This window comes from Rhipicephalus sanguineus, chromosome 11 (assembly GCF_013339695.2).
Source record: "Rhipicephalus sanguineus isolate Rsan-2018 chromosome 11, BIME_Rsan_1.4, whole genome shotgun sequence".
NCBI lineage: Eukaryota > Metazoa > Arthropoda > Arachnida > Ixodida > Ixodidae > Rhipicephalus > Rhipicephalus sanguineus.
The window spans coordinates 100,270,841-100,287,460 of record NC_051186.1 but is presented as its reverse complement, the minus strand read 5'-3'; the positions used below and the strand labels follow the sequence as shown (position 1 = coordinate 100,287,460).

Genomic DNA, 16,620 nt, shown 5'->3' with positions numbered 1-16,620 from the left:
TCCGGTGGCATTTCGCGAGGACGAGCACGTTGTGTCTCCTCTCAGGACAGCATCATTCGCACATGTCAGGAGCACAAACAAGCAGAGCAAGGAGGCATCTTCTCACCTGTTGCACTGGCCACCCTGACGAAGAACTTGGTATATTCCTCCTCGAAGTGTGTCACGGCAGAGTGCTTCAACACAGGATTCACGCCGAAACACCGGAACCGCTGTCAGAGTACGAACGACGGCTCCCGCTCCTCCGACGCAGCCCTCGTGACTCCAGTGTTATAGCGACCCCTCGCCCGTTTGCAGAACCGGAAACCGGTTCGCTTACTGGAAAACTGCGTTGCTTCTCCTCCTCGTTGTCTTGCAGGAGAGAGTTCACGGTCGCCGCCGTCGACAACCCGCCCGACCCGTCATCAACACTGCACCCTTCCTGCAAATTTGCCTTCGAAGGAGAGCGCTAGGTAGAGTGCGCCAGAGAGTGAGTGCGCGCGCTGCGTGAAGAGGAACACCGCGTGATCGTAGGCGCTGAGTTGGGGCCGCATAACGGCAGGCAGAAAGTAGTGTCTTGATCACCTTTTAAATACACTATATATGTGTGACGCTATGAATGAGAGACATGCCGCAGCTCAGACGCCATACTTTTATTCCATTGCACGCGCTCTTCCTCGTCCGCTCTCTACTGACTCGCCTCATACGCCACATAATTCCCCCTTCCCACGAAAGAATGCGCGAGTTACAAAAAAATGAACAAGGAGAGTCTCATGCGCAAAAAAAATGTCAAAAAAGGCAGATAGTTCCATGTACCACTGCATCGAGTTCCGTAACCTCACATAAAACTTTCAAAAAGAGTTCAGCATTCCAGCGATGTTGAACACACCTCTGGTTGGCGAGGCTGGCTGTTCCATATTTGATGGCATAAGCACGCCCGACGCATAGACTCTGATGATGGCACGGCTTGAGCTCTTGTGAGGAATGATTCGAACGAACAAGTTTGAGAGTCCTTGTAGTAGAAGGTCGGACGTCTCAGGTGTCGGATTCTGTGTCGTGGCTGGCACAGACGCTTTGCTTCCAGTTTGCGTGTGCGATGACCAAGGCTCATAGGGCGATGTCTGCGTTCTTGCGTTATAGCGTTCAGTCGCTTGTGTGGTTCTGTCTAAGGTGGTTTCATTGTAATCGCAGTCTTGATCTCTGCTGGAGAAGAAGTCAATGGCGAGTTTCCCTTCTGCGAAGATGTCGGCAATCTTTGTTAAAGGGACACTAAAGAGCAAAACGATTTTTCTCGCATTAGTAAAGTAGTCTTCCACGATACCAAAAACACCACGCTTGCTGCGACGAGACGCTTAATAAGCGAGAAAACGCGCGAAAAGAAAATACACGTGGCGACGCCACCTTGGAATTCCCGCACCATTTGCCGTGACGTCACATATTTTTGATGGCGCCTGCTTGGTCCTACGTAGTTCCTAATCGGTTAAATCGATGTACATTGTCCTCTGAGGGGGCCAGAGGCTTTACATAACGAGTTTGTGGAAGATGCACGTAAACGCGACCCCGCGAGAGCAGACGACGGAGCGGCCGATCGCTGGAAGCCGAGGAAGAAGAAACAGCTCGTGCTTCAGAAGCGAAGAAAAAGTTTATCGAAAGCTTCTGCCCCTTTCACCTTTTTTTTTTTTTTCTTTAAGGAATGTTATTATAGTTCTTATCTAATTTCTCTCCTTTTTATTTTTTAGCCAGCGTTGTGTAAACCATTTACATTATAAAGTACAGTGTGGCCAATCCCCCTTGTGGGTATGTGCCAAGATCTAGGCGACAAGACAAGACAAAAAGGGCTCGCGCAGGCTAGGGACTCGTGGAACACGGTCGGAACAGGCCGGAGGTCGACCGAACCCGCATCGACGAGCGGGGTTCGCGCACAGAGGCGCCTGTCTTCGGGACAGCGAGCGCCTCACGTTCTTCACGTCGCAAGATCTGTTCGTGGCCTCCTGTGTCGGGGAACCCGCATCTACGCGCGTGGTTCATCCTGCCGGGCGTCGTCAAGACAGCGAGCGTCGCGGGATCTTCGCCTGGAGCTGAAGAGACGCGGGGAGCTACCGACAATGACGGCTACCGTGTACCGAGCGGTGGGTCATCTACTCGCCCCATCACCCTTGCTGCTGTGACGTCGCTACCACGCCCGACTACGCATGACTACGTCACCGCCAGGACGCTAGCAGCGCACCACTTCCCGGACTAGCACCGCCACGTGGGACGAGCTACTACTGTTGTACGTTCTCGCCTTATGTATTTTCGTGTGTGTGTGTGTGTGCCGTCCGAATATAATTGTCGTTTGGTTTTTGCAATCAACCACCGTCTCCTCCATCTGCAACCCGTCACACGCTCTGCGGCGTGACGGTCCTAAAGTACAACATCACAGTCCTACGTAGTTCATAATCGGTTAAATCGATGTACATTGTCCTCTGAGGGGGCCAGAGGCTTTACATAACGAGTTTGTGGAAATTTCGTCGAGCCAGTGGCGCCAAAATACGTTAAATGCTCTTTGAAATCTTTTACGTCACGATTTACAAAGTTCGGCGCGAAATTTAAAAGTGAAACTTTGAACTTGGTTTTCTCCTCTAATAATAAACCTATGGTGGTGAAATAAACTACACAAGAGTTCTCCGAGCACACTTTATCAATCTAAACCAATTCATTGTTTCTGTTTAGTGTCCCTTTAAATGACTTATTTTCGATCAAGTTTTCGTTCTTCGTTGCCGATGTTGGAGCCTTTCTTGCAGTCGCTGAGGGTCTTCGAGCTGCCTTTGTTGGTAGTGATGATGTTGCAGAAATCGCTGAAGTAGTGTCCTGTTAGGAACAGGACATCGCACTTTTCTGCAAATTGATGCGGTGTTCAGTAGGTAACTGCTGCACTGCGGGATGTTGTGATGCTTTCCGGGAAGTGCTATATGTGGATATGCGCTAAATGTGGATATACGCGCTGTATGCAGCAAGATCTGCTTCGGTGGTCTGCATGCGGTCAAGGTGTCTTGCTCATGGCTTTGCTGGTTACGCGCGGCTGATAAGTCGGCTGCCAGGCCTCCATCCTGTAGACTTGTGTATACTTGTGTAACATGTTCAAGTTGTGTATACTTGTGTGACGCTATGAATGAGAGAGATGCTGTGGCTCAGACGCCATACTTTTATTCCATGGCACGCGCTCTTCCTCATCGGCCTCATATATATATATATATATATATATATATATATATATATATATATATATATATATATATATATATATATATATATATATATATATATATAATGCCGCGCGTACGTGCCAGTGGCGACGGCACGAAGCAGCGCGAGTGTTTTTGGCCCATCGCGGGGACGAAGAAGACGTGGCAGTTTCTCTGAATGATAAAGCGTGTTTGCCTATCGTTCTCCTTGTCCTCGTCGATCCCACGTCGTTACACTGGTGGAGGTTCGGGGTAAGCTTCATGCTTGGCACTCCTTCGCGGAGCCGACAATCGAGCCCGGAATCGCCACCACGCGTCGAAACACCGGTCCACCGATTCAGTCGCCGTCTGTTAGGCCTGGCGCCCGAGCTCAACCCCCTGTCAGAAAATTCCAGCGATCGCTTGCCTCCTTCAACCATGGCCACTGCAGCTCCATCGCACCTGACACTGCAGAATCCTATGACTACTGAGTGCTTTCATGGTGAAGCCTATGAAGACGCCCAAGACTAGCTGGACCAGTTCGAGCGTTGTGCGAAATACAACCAATGGGCCACCCCAGAAGCCAAGCTTTCGAATGTCTACTTCTACCTGAAGGACAACCCTTAGACGTGGTACATCAACCGGGAAAGAAGCTTGGCTACTTGGGACGACTTCCGCGCCCAGCTGCTTGACTCTCCCTTCTGTCGGCACTTTTACCAGTGCCAACAGAAGGGAGAGTGCACAACTTCTCCTGGAAACCCGCATCCAAAAACCAAACGAGAGCGTGGCTATGTTCGCCGAAGACATGGCCCGTCTTTTCCGTAGGGCAGACCCCGAGATGCCGGAAGAAAGGAAGTTATGGTATCTCATGCGAGGAGTGAAGGAGCAACTGTTTGCTGGGCTTGTGAGAAATCCACCAACAACAGTAGCTGAATTCACCAAAGAAGCCCCAGAGATCGAACGGGCTCTACAGCAACGGTACCGCCTGCATGACAACATGATCAACTCTGTAGCGAGTACTTCTGTTATGACTGTGAGCAACGAGAAGCCTCTACGTGAAGTCATCCGGGAGATTCTGCGAGAGGAGCTAAGGCAGCTTGGCTTAATTCCACCAGAACCGGCGCCGGCATTGTCTTTTGTCGCTGATGTTGTCCGGGATGAAGTCCGTGCAGGCTCTTTCATCGCCCGGCTATTGTGATGTGCCGCGGCATCTTACTTACGCTGATGCTGTCCGACGCCCAGTCATCGCACCTGCGACGCCGCCGGCTCCAATGCCTAGACCACCACCAACACTCGCACAGCCGATCTCTCCCAACCTCGCCGATCTCGCCGCCACGAAGAATGCCGTATGGCCGACATCCAAACACCGCAACGTGGTTCAATGGAGAATCCTCACTGAACTACCAGCGTCGCAAAACCGATTTGTGGCGTACCGCAGACCGTCGACCGGTGCACTTCCATTGCGGCTAAGCAGGGCATGTCTATCGAGTTTGCCGTTATCGCGACGCTCAATACTCGAGATTTCCTCCCCACCCTGATTGCGCGACGCATGACGGTCGACGCACGTACAACGACGCTCCTCTCGACATACCGCCACAAGATCCAGCGACGCCCCGATCACGTTCTCCATCTCCTGCGCGGTACAGTTCACCGAATCGTCGCAGTTTTGCCGACGTCACTAGGGGCAGGTCCCCTCGCCCGCGACGGGGAAACTAGACGCAGCGACCTCCGGGGGTGGGGTTGCCAATCATCCAAATTCCGAACAGCCTCCATTACAGATGAACGACTCCAAGTCGCCGAAGCCGAAGACGACGAGCACGCCGACGAATACGACGAATGCGCCAGCTGCCGATGTAACCGACGCCGTCAGCGCTGACCTCGTCGTCCACATTGACGGCCATCAAGTGACAGCTCTTGTTGACACTGGCTCCCACTTTTCCATAATAAGCCTACAGCTAGACGACAGACTAAGGAAGGTAAAGATGCCATGGTACGGACCCAATATAAGAACTGCCGGACGTCAGTTAATGACACCTGTTGGAAAGTGCACGGCCCGACTCTTAATCGCTGGTTCCACCTTCGTCGCCACCCTCGTCATCTTTCATGAGTGCTGTAAACAGCTCATATTGGGCATGGATTTCTTGCGCGAATACGGGGCTGTCATTAACATCCGCGACAGGAGCGTAACGTTCGCTACAACCTGGGGCACTGCTAATGATGAGGAAAACCAACGACCTCGATTACGTATCGCCGGCGACGACGTCATACTGCTGCCGCGGAGTTGCTGCCTCGTACCCGTGCACTGCGAGAGCTTGCAGAGCGGCACTGGCATCGCTGAACACATCAATGAGCTAGCATTCACTTGCGGCATTTCTATTGCCAGGGCTGTCTCAATGTGATCGATGGACGCGCTGACCTCTTGTTGACGAATTGCAGCAAGGAACGCCGACACATTGTTAGAGGCACTGCCATTGAACTCGCGCAAATTGAAGATTGCCATCTAGTGGAGGAGGTGGCAGCGTCCCCTATCACTACACCGACACCTGTTGACGTTAGTCCGACGTTATCGACCGCCGAGCGAGAACGCCTTCTTGCGCTGATCCACAAGTTCCACGGCTGCTTCTCATCAACTTCAAGAGTTGGTCAAACGCCGCTCACAAAGCACCGCATCATCACAGATTCTGACGCCAGACCCATCAGGCAAAATCCTTATCGTGTTGCCCCAAAGGAGCGTGATGCAATTCAAAAGCAGGTGAAAACGATGCTGGAAGATGGCGTTATTCGGCCATCTAACAGTCCTTGGGCATCGCCTGTAGTACTCGTAAAAAAGAAGGACGGCAGCTTGCGTTTCTGCGTCGACTACCGGAAGCTCAACCAGATCACAAAGAAGGATGTGTATCCGCTGCCGCGTATTGATGATTCCCTGGATAGACTACGAAACGCACGCTACTTTTCGTCAATGGACTTGAAAAGCGGCTACTGGCAGATTGAAGTGGATGAGAGAGACCGTGAGAAGACCGCCTTTGTCACGCCCGACGGACTTTATGAATTTCAGGTTCTTCCTTTCGGTTTGTGTTCTGCGGCAGCAACGTTTCAGCGTCTAATGGACACTGTACTATCAGGACTTAAGTGGCAAACCTGCCTGGTGTACCTCGACGACGTGATTGTCTTTTCTGCTACGTTCGATTAACACTTAAGAAGACTGGAAGCAGTTTTCGAAGCAATACGCGTAGCCGGTCTTACATTGAAACCTGAAAAATGCCACTTTGGCTTTCACGAACTTCAATTCCTCGGACACGTCGTCAGCAGCCAGGGGATCCGACCCGATCCGGATAAGATTGCTGCCGTGGCGAATTTTCCTACCCCATCAGACAAAAAATCAGTGCGACGTTTTTTGGGACTATTTGCCTACTATCGGCGGTTTATTGCCAATTTTTCGCGCATCGCATGGCCATTGACAAAGCTCACCAGGGAAGACGTCCCCTTCGCATGGGGCGAAGACCAGCAGCGGGCATTTCACGAGCTTCGTCAACGCATGCAAACGCCTCCCGTGCTCGCCCACTTCGATGAAGACGCGCCGACGATATTGCACACCGACGCTAGTAACGTGGGTCTTGGAGCAGTGCTCGTACAATGGCAGGACAACAGTGAAAAGGTGATCGCCTATGCCAGTAGGACGCTGTTCCGAGCAGAAGCCAACTACGCTACGACCGAGAAAGAATGCCTCGCCATGGTATGGGCAGTTCTGAAATTCCGTCCGTATTTGTACGGTCGCTCGTTCACCGTTCTCAGCGATCACCATTCACTCTGTTGGTTAATTAATCTGAAAGATCCATCCAGCCGTCTCGCACGATGGAGTCTTCGGCTCCAAGAATTCGACTTCACTGTTGCTTACAAATCAGGAAAACGACACGCCGATGCCGACTGCCTTTCTCGGTCTCCTGTTCAGACAGCAGCCCAAGACGACGACGACACGGCCTTTTTGGGCGTCGTTGACACTGCCGCTTTTTCACAACAGCAGCGGGACGATCCTGAACTGCTACCGCTTATTCATTACCTGGAAGGACGAACCAGTAGCGTGCCGAAATTATTCGCAAGGGGGCTGACGTCGTACTGCTTGCGTAATGACGTACTTTATAAGAACTTCTCACCTACTGGCAGCAGCTACTTACCCGTCATTCCCTCTTCGCTTCGACGTGAGGTCCTACACGCCTGCCACAACGAACCGACCGCTGGTCACTTGGGCTACACCCGGACATTGGCGAGGATTGGGCAATACTATTACTGGCCGAGACTTGCTGCGGCCGTAAAAACTTACGTGCAGACATGTCTCGATTGCCAGCGTCGCAAACCGCCATCCGTCAAGCCAGCCGGTCTGTTGCAGCCTGTCCAAGTGCCGACAACACCATTTGCACAAATCGGCATGGATTTTCTGGGCCCCTTCCCAACGTCTGCTACCGGAAATAGGTGGATAATCATCGCCACAGATTACCTCACCCGATACGCCGAGACGGTCGCTTTGCGACGGGCAACAGCACATGAAGCGGCGCGATTTTTTATCGAAGCCATCGTTTTAAGGCACGGTGCTCCTGCAGTAGTTATCACCGACAGAGGTACTGCGTTCATGGCCGAGCTTTTGGACACCGTTTTTCGACTAAGTGGTACCGCTCACAGGAAAACAACGGCGTATCATCCCCAGACCAGCGGGTTGACTGAATGTCTCAATAGGACCCTGGCTGACATGATAAGCATGTACGTAGATGTAGAGCACAAGAACTGGGACGACATTCTACCCTACGTCACGTTCGCGTACAACACGGCACGTCAGGAGACCACTCGGAAGACACCCTTCAGTCTCGTTTACGGCCGTGAAGTTACGACAACATTAGACGCAATGCTCCCTCACGAAAATGATGGCAATGAGATGGACGCTGAAGAGTTTACACAGCGAGCAGGAGAAGCTAGACAACTTGCCCGGTTGCGAATCAACCAACAACAAGGCTATGACGCCAGACAGTACAATCTCCGACACAGACCAGTCACATACAACGTGGGCGACAAAGTGTGGGTCTGGACACCTATTCGTCGGCGTGGGCTCTCCGAAAAGCTATTGCGAAGATACTTCGGACCTTACACAGTTATCCGACGCATTAGTGAGGTCAACTACGATGTTGTTCCGGACGGCTCAGAGCTCAAAGCGCCGAAAACATTCGCCAGAAATTGTCCACGTGCTTCGGATGAAGCCATACTTGCAGTGACTAACTGCGCAGTTTCTTTTTTTTTTACCTTGCTTTCTGAACGTTGAACATCGGGGCGATGTTTAGTTTTAAAGGGGGAATAATGCCGCGCGTATGTGCCAGTGGCGACGGCAACGAAGCAGCGCGAGTGTTTTTGGCCCATCGCGGGGACGAAGAAGACGTGGCAGTTTCTCTGAATGATAAGCGTGTTTGCCTATCGTTCTTTGTGTCCTCGTCGATCCCACGTCGTTACAATATATATATATATATATATATATATATATATATATATATATATATATATATATATATATATATAATATATATACATATATATATATATATATATATATATATATATATATATATATATATATATATATATATATATATATATATCTATATATATATATATGTATATATATATATATATATGTAATATAGTAATGAACTCGGACACGGCACCCGTCCCTGGGCAGGCTGTTCTATATGCTGACCCCTTCTTCCTCTGCTCCCCGCGCGCCCGGACCCCATTGTCGTTCTTTGTCATCATACTCGGCCATGACTGCGAGCGCGCGTAGCTGTCGACAGTGCCTCTGGTGGACGGTGCTGGCTGCATCGCGGTGGTCGATCTCGGCCGCGCTGCGACTTGGCTCGTGAATCTTTTATAAGTATGTCTGGTGGGCGGCACTGGCTACATCGCAGTGGCCGGTCGCAACCACGCTGCGACTCTGTTTGGTGATCTGCCAGTGTGTTTTCTGGCGCACGGAATTGGCTCTGTCACTGTGGTCGCTTTCGTCCATAGTGCGACGTCTTCTGAGCACTTCTTGACGACGGTTCTGGCGGGCGGCCCTGACTGTATCGGCATGGTCGTCGGTTGATCTCGAAAGGCTCGCCCTTGTCTCTCCACATTTTGGAAAACAGGGCAGGAAATGGTGGATACAGTAACGCAACTTGCTGTAACAAATTCGGCCGCGGGTCGAGGGGCATCTGGGTGTTCTATTAGACATCTGTGGCAACGTGAGGTCAGGTTCCCGCGCTGACCTGCGACATGCTTGTGCTCTTGCAGCGTTATTACTTTGCAGCTCCCTGAAGTTCTCAAGCTTGCAATTCTTGAAGCCACGTTCGATGCAGTCGGGACGTACTCGTCAGCAGCCGTTTCAGGAGATTTGTGCTGCGTGGGCAGATCCTCGATTAGAATGATCTGACACGTGTCAGAGAGCTTGGTGTCGTCTGGAGAAACGTCTCTTGGCAAGTTGGGAACGCTCTCACGTTCGGCCAATGAATGTGTCACACGCAGATCCGCTTCCGTCTGGTAAGAGAGGATGTTGGCGGAGTCCGCGGACAAGTATGTCTCATCCGTTGGTGGTACGTCCAGAACGACGCGGGCCGGTGCCTCCAAGTACTCAGGGGATGGCGAGCATGGGGACAGCTTTTCTGATCTATAGGGACGCGAAAATGCTCTCGGTCAGTGGCGGGGATGTCCTGGCGTCGGATACCGAGGCAGAGTCCTTGACCTGCAGAGGAGGAGCAGAGGCTGCTCCGGTAAGCGTCAAAATCTACGACTCACACCGTCGATGGACTGCAACGCAACATTGCAGCCTCAAGGTTGTGGCCCTCCAGAACTCCGTCCTCGGTGGAGGTCTTGGACTCACCGAAAGTACCGGGCATCAGACCGAAAGCGGCAATCCGGGCCTGCACTCCATCCTGCCCATGAGTGCTGCCTCACGCCTTCGTACCTGTGCCACGCCGCGGCACCTTCCCGAAGGCGGTCTACCGCCATGGACTATTTCTGCGCCTCCGTCCAGGCTTCGCGAGCTCCTAGGGCGTTGACGGTCGCCACCCATTTTTCAGCGTGCTCCTGGAAGCCGCGGAACTCCGGTAGAACGAAGGTATCCTGGGATAGTGACACGGCAGGCGCGAAACGGTAGATTGTGTACGCGAAGTCACCAAGTTGGATAGAGACCTGGCTGAGGATCGACTGGAGCTCTATACGTTGCTCAGGCGAGCTGGCCTCGAGGTCTAGCGTGGTGGCTACATCCAACATGGCATTGATGGCTGTCAGTGTCGGAATGATGGGAGGAAACAGGTCAGAGCTCGACGCTGTCAAGGCGTTGGCCGTGACGCGAAGTCGTGCAATGGTACGTCGCAGGTGCGCGGCGCTCTCCGATGGTTCGCGTGCGGAGCCAGTAATGTCGGACCAGTAAGCGGTGGTGGTTGGGCCCATGTCGGCGGGCTGCTGGTCCGAAGGAGCTTGTACCGCATCCCAAAGCGGCTCAGGTGCCGATGGAGCCCTGAATGAGAGGGTATCGCCACGGCAAGCGTGAACGCCGTTCCCGGGCAACAGGAGGCCGCGCGCTGCCTTCGCGACGCCGGGGTTTTTTGTTTGTTTTTTGTTTTATTTTCAGAGGCTGTTAGGGGCTCTTTATAAAAGCAGGGCGTGCAAACACGGACACAGGAGAGTAGTCAAGACACCAGAAACGCCGCTATCAACTGAAAAATCACACAGCGACGGAACCAAAGGTAGAAAGATATTTATCTGCGCATCCCCACGTAAGAGGCCATACCTATCAATCAACTGCGAGTAGTGGTCTGCGTAAGAGATAGCTGTTCACTCTCTACTTTTCTCTTATGTCCGTGTTTCCACGTCATGTCTTCTTAACATGAATACCTACCAACTAGCTCAGCTATATTCCAAGTTTGCCATTCTCTTTACTTCTGTATTTGTTTATTGATTCACTCGAGTAAGAATGAAAGGGAAAGGTGTACTAACGCACCGATATATATATATATATATATATATATATATATTATATATATATATATAATATATAATTATATATATAAGTGTGTGTGTGCATCACCGCGCACTCGATGCGTGGCCGGGGGTCTCAGGTTAAAAAGACAAAAAAAATTAATATTGAAAAACTAGCTGGCCAAAAGGCAGCCTACTAGGCCAAGGCCAGTAAAAGTAGCCAAAAGTAGCCACGTGTGCGTGAATACAACTGCGACGTCTGTATTTAAATGGATAAGTAAAAGCCTCTTGCCGAAATTATAAATAACTTTAGCATGACGGCATTCAAGCATAAATTGCTGATTTTCCTGCAGGAGGACGAAGTTTCTTGAGCGGCTGAAAAAATGACGCTCTCTTCACGCGTCTGCCGAGACATTTTTTAGTATGACTAGAAGCAACAGCCTTGTGGCGACAATAAAAATCGATACGGCATGAGTGTGCTCAAAATTACAGTTGCTGGAATTGGAACATCAAGTGTATTCATTTCCGCAATCGTTCATGTGTGATGATAACCTTGTGTGGCAACAGCACTTAATATACAGGAGTCTCAGTCCGTGCCTTTAAGTAACTGACGCAAGCCGTTCGCCTGACATCCGATTTATAATGTCGATTAGTGAAGAACGGCTTGGATGCGGGGCGCCCTAGCTAGGTTGTCCTGTTCACGTCCAACTAGGGCTTTATGTGCGTTCACGAATACGTGGTCTGCAAACTGAAGTCCCATGCAACAGATTTCTTCGAGTCCCAGCCAAGCATTCCAAAGCATTTGCTTTTGCGCACTGCAAGCGCCAAATTCATTTTTGGGAGCTTGAAAGACATCTCGGCCGTTATGTTCAGACACCACGTATACTCGAACACCAGCGGCTGCGACGTAATCATATTGTCACGCAGTTCTGACAATGAAGCCGGCGCTACTCCAGCAGGTAAGGACAAACACTGGGCGAACTCGTGCCCAAAAAAAAAAAGCGATGCACCCGGTGCAACGATAGCTTTGAGCACAATCGTCGGCCGTCGGTAATCTGGTATGCGGTAAGGCGCGTCGTCATTTACACATGTGGCGTCGAAGATTCCAGCCTTATCGTTGGTGGGTGCGTTAATTCCAGAATAAGCTCGATAGTTCTTGTTGCGGGCTCAAGCTTATCAGAAGATTCCAAAATAATCTAGAACAAAATAATCTAGAAGGTACCTAGACACTCGGGCGCGCTTTGGGCAAGATAGTGGTTACACGTCTCACGAACCCGTTACATAAAAATATAAAAAGTCGCGCGCGTGGCAATATATTAATCATTTGGCGCAACTTTAGGGAACGTAACTTAGCTAAGTAGCCTTGTAGTGAGTAGCGTAGCCAGAAATTTTTTTCCTGGGTGTAGGGGGGAGGGTGGGGTCAACCATGTTTTATGTACGTTCGTTCGTGCGGTTCTGTGTGCGCGGAAAGAGTGTCCGAACTATCAAGCAGCATGATAAAAAACAGGAACGGCGTTACGCGAAGCAAACTTTGTTCCCATAGACTGGAGCAAGCACCAGTAATTTTTTCTTTAATGGAGTTTAATTAATTAGCCATAATTACTAATTATAACTCGACAAGTACTCACGTAATTATGAAATGTCAATGAGGCATATGTAGACATGTTCAAATGACATTTAACGACGCAACTTTCAACAACGTACTAATTACGTGCTCATTTTTTTCTGGCTGAAAAAGAAAGCTGAGAAAGAAAGAAAAACAAAGCTGTATCTATATACATTTTATCCGATGTCACTGTTCTCTTGCTAGCACAGTGATTCTTTGCTTGTGTTTTCTGCTTATGTGTGATTGTTACTCTGGCGTTTTATCTTTTTACTTTTGTATGGTAAGGCGTCATTCATTGCTTGAAATCAATGCAACTAGAACGGGTTACATTCATGTTCCTAAGTAAACCTAGTTTCAAGTTAGCGCTGGTCCCGTTTACATCTTCTTCTGTCCCCGAGCTAGCGTACTAAACAGATTAGGTCATGCATCCTTACCAACCTGCCAAATATAGTTTTTAAACACAGAAAGGTGACAATGAAAAAAGTTTATTGACAAAAAGCTCTTCATGCATACTTAGCTTGATGCATACTGAACCTCGGTGCTTAGCGATGGCATGAATACCACTATGATGGGACTGCCCAGAACGCATGACAAACCTTGACCACTGAGAGTGACACGGGGTCTTTCGTCACGCATCTAACCCTGGTCACTACTCTCTTTCCGTGAGACCATCCACAGAGGGGCCGGATAGACTGAGCAGTAGCGCTCAACAAGTCACAGTATATGTATGTCGTGACCGCTGACTCTTGGCAGCGATCACCAATACGGCAGAGGTTTAGAGCGCAGCATTTATATTCCTCCATTAGCATTGTTCATTACCCCTGCTTTGCTGTTTTATTTCTTTTTTCTTTATTTTGGCAATGCGTCGCATAGAGGAAACTTGCTTCGAGATCAAGTACTTCTACTGCGCAGGGACAGTCTACCTTGTGCCCCTTGCGCTGTGCAAAGTCCCGCAGGGGTCAGCCGAACGCGGGATCAATGTGGAAGGCCATCTGCATAGTTCCACAGCTAAGCGAAGCAAGCTGCATGTTTTGCTGCAGTCATCCACGGACGGGGGACCAACCTGGGCCGCTGAGCGCAGTCCCAACGGCCGAACTAATCAGGATCTCGACCTTCCAGTCTACGCACGGTCATGATACGCGTACACGAGGCTGGTGAGTGATGATAGAGCAGTAGGCGCTTATAACATGCATGCAAGGAGAAGAAGAAATAGTAGTAGAGAAGTAAAGGCAGGGAGGTGAACCAGTTTAGGACAACCGGTTTGCTACCCTACACGTGGGTACAGGACAGGGGAGATTGAAAGATGGAGAGGAAAGCGAGAGAAAGACAGCACATAACACAGCACACATACAGTCATTCACAGTCCGCCACCCTTGCGTGGTACGCGACATCACTGTCACAGCTAATTGTCCAAATGGTAGAAGAAGTACAATGCACTGTGCCACGCACGCAGCCTTTCCAAGTGAAACTCTCCGTGAAGCCATTCCTTTCTCTTACCATTCCCTCGCAGTTTCGACTCACCACTTGACCTCCGAGCGACATACACGGACGAAGGAAAAAATCTAGGAGGCAGCGCCACGGCACAACATTCAGGCCAAGTCATGAAAATGTAAGGGAGAAACAAACCCTAGTCACGTAATGAGCAAGTGTTACTGCTGGTCCGCTCACTTCAGTTGCTTCCGCTGCGGGCCTAGTCCTACCCAGGAGTCACCGGGCACTGTGTCCCGAAGAGACGGAAGGATGCGGTCAGAGAAGGTTGGCTTGCCGTGGCTGTGCAATGACGTCACGCTTGCTACTAGTGTTTGTTTTTGTTTTTTCTTCCTGCATAGATACAGACGTGAATTCGCGGAGGAAGTTTTGTTGGGCTGTACAGCGCAGCTTTGCCTGCACACATTGACGTGGCGTTCATGTGCTGAAAGCGAACAGCCTGATGCAGCTCCAATGGCCTTGCGCTAACCTCCCTCCTTATTTTTCAGTCATCATGAACCTTTATTGCCAACATCGGTCAATCACCGTATGTTCTTTCTCGAAGGGTGTCGGTGGCACCCGCCGGGCATTCCACGAAAAAAAAAATGCTACTATGTCATGGTAGCTTTGTGTGTAATGTTATATAGACCAATTTGTTAGTTATCGGGAAGCGTAGCTTGCCTTCTAAAAAAAAATAAAAAAGATCTTGGATGACGCTTGCGCTTCGCCTTCAAGAGTAGGACGCGATAGCGCAATCGGGCCCCGTTCGCATATCCTTCTCAATCGCTAGCCTAGCTTCACTTTGCGGTGGTCACCCCAACCGTGCCGCAAAGAAAAGAACGTCTGTGCGCGTAACATTGGCCGTTTAAAACTATCCTAGAATACCTGCTGCAAGTAGAGTCGCGGCTTGCCTTTTGCGAAACAGCGAAGTACCCACTACGCGTTCGTATAAGGTCCCACGAGCACCAGCGCACCTGCACACATTGTTGATGCTGTTGCTGAAAATGATGATTAATTAAGGCTCTGCGCATTGTAACTTATGCGCCCTTAAACCAACAACTCGTAGCACAATTCACACGTTTTGACGGCAGGCGCAATTCTACGCTTCTGCCGCGCAATATTGCATGCGTTAGGGAGCCTTTTCGCACTAGTGACATTCGCATAAAGTTCTGTCCCAAAACAGTTTTAAGCACTGGCTCAGCTCTTTGGAAGAACACCCGCATGCAACGCAGAATTCCTAGTTTCAATTCCCAATCAAACCGAAAATTTTAGAGCGCAGCTTTTAGGCGCCCATTCCTACGTTGAGCAGCGTCGCTGTTGTTGGCTGGCGTCGTCGTAACCGATAGAGCGAACGAGGACGAAAGAGAGCGAACGCGGAGTCTGGCGGAGTCCGGCATATAACCTCGCTTTCTTCCTCCGTCACTCGCGTTAGCCCTTCGGCCGGGGCTCGTGCGCATGCAGGGCTCTCAGGTCCACTGCGGCTGGCTTCGCTTTTCGTAAGCGGCTGTCGGCGTTTCGCTTGGTTCGCGATGCCTGCAATGCACAGAGTGGTGTGCGTAGCACTCGAGCGCTGGCAGTTTCCGTGGAAATATGTATAGAATGTTACATTGCTACAACTGCGGATATCCAAGGCTTCAGACACAGTTGGAGTTGCCCCAACAGGAAGCTGCGCCCAGAATTCGCGTTAGGGAGTATCGTATTGTCGGTGAATTTTTTATTGTATCTATCTCAAATTTTCGCTCACAGACAACGCTGATTTTTTGCTCCCAACCAACGACTCCGACGCCAACACCGCAATTTCTGCGAAACGAGCTCGTTCACGCTGTCTCGTTAAAGCAGGCAATAAATGACGGCCCATTTGGGAGTGTAGCGAAAACCAACTGCCACCGTCAGTCGTCGTGCTAGTCCGCAATGGGCGCTGTGGCGTAGAGAACATATACAATGCAACAATCCTTTATCAAGCGTGAAATAATATACAGGGTGTTTCAAGAGATGTCTAAAATCCTCAAAACTCGAGGAAGTGCGATATTTGTTCCATGTCTTCACAATTACTTCTTCTGCAGCCGCAGGCATCTTAACCCTTTGAGACGCATGGGGCACTACTGTGTACACCACTTGTTTTTGCTACTTGTGTCGACTAGTGGCTAAGAAAGAGTGAGATACATTGACCTTTTGATGAATTGAGCCTACTGTGTAATAAACTCACTTAACTTCATTTTGCGGTGTACTGTTAAATATATTCACTTTGATGAAGGCACTACCATGTTCGACGAGTAGTTCGACGTGCCCCTTCCCGCGAGCCACCACAAAAGTATAATTCTTTGCTCACAATGAACATAACGAAAAACGAATATGTGCTATATTTCTAACCTCGGA

General features: G+C 50.1%; 1 protein-coding gene across 1 annotated transcript in view; it reads right to left on the bottom strand.

Moving 5' to 3' along the window:
- LOC119373957 (uncharacterized) overlaps positions 1-16,620 on the bottom strand; it is a 319,601-nt gene that overhangs the window by 246,265 nt on the left and 56,716 nt on the right. The gene's annotated exons all lie outside the window — the stretch shown is intronic.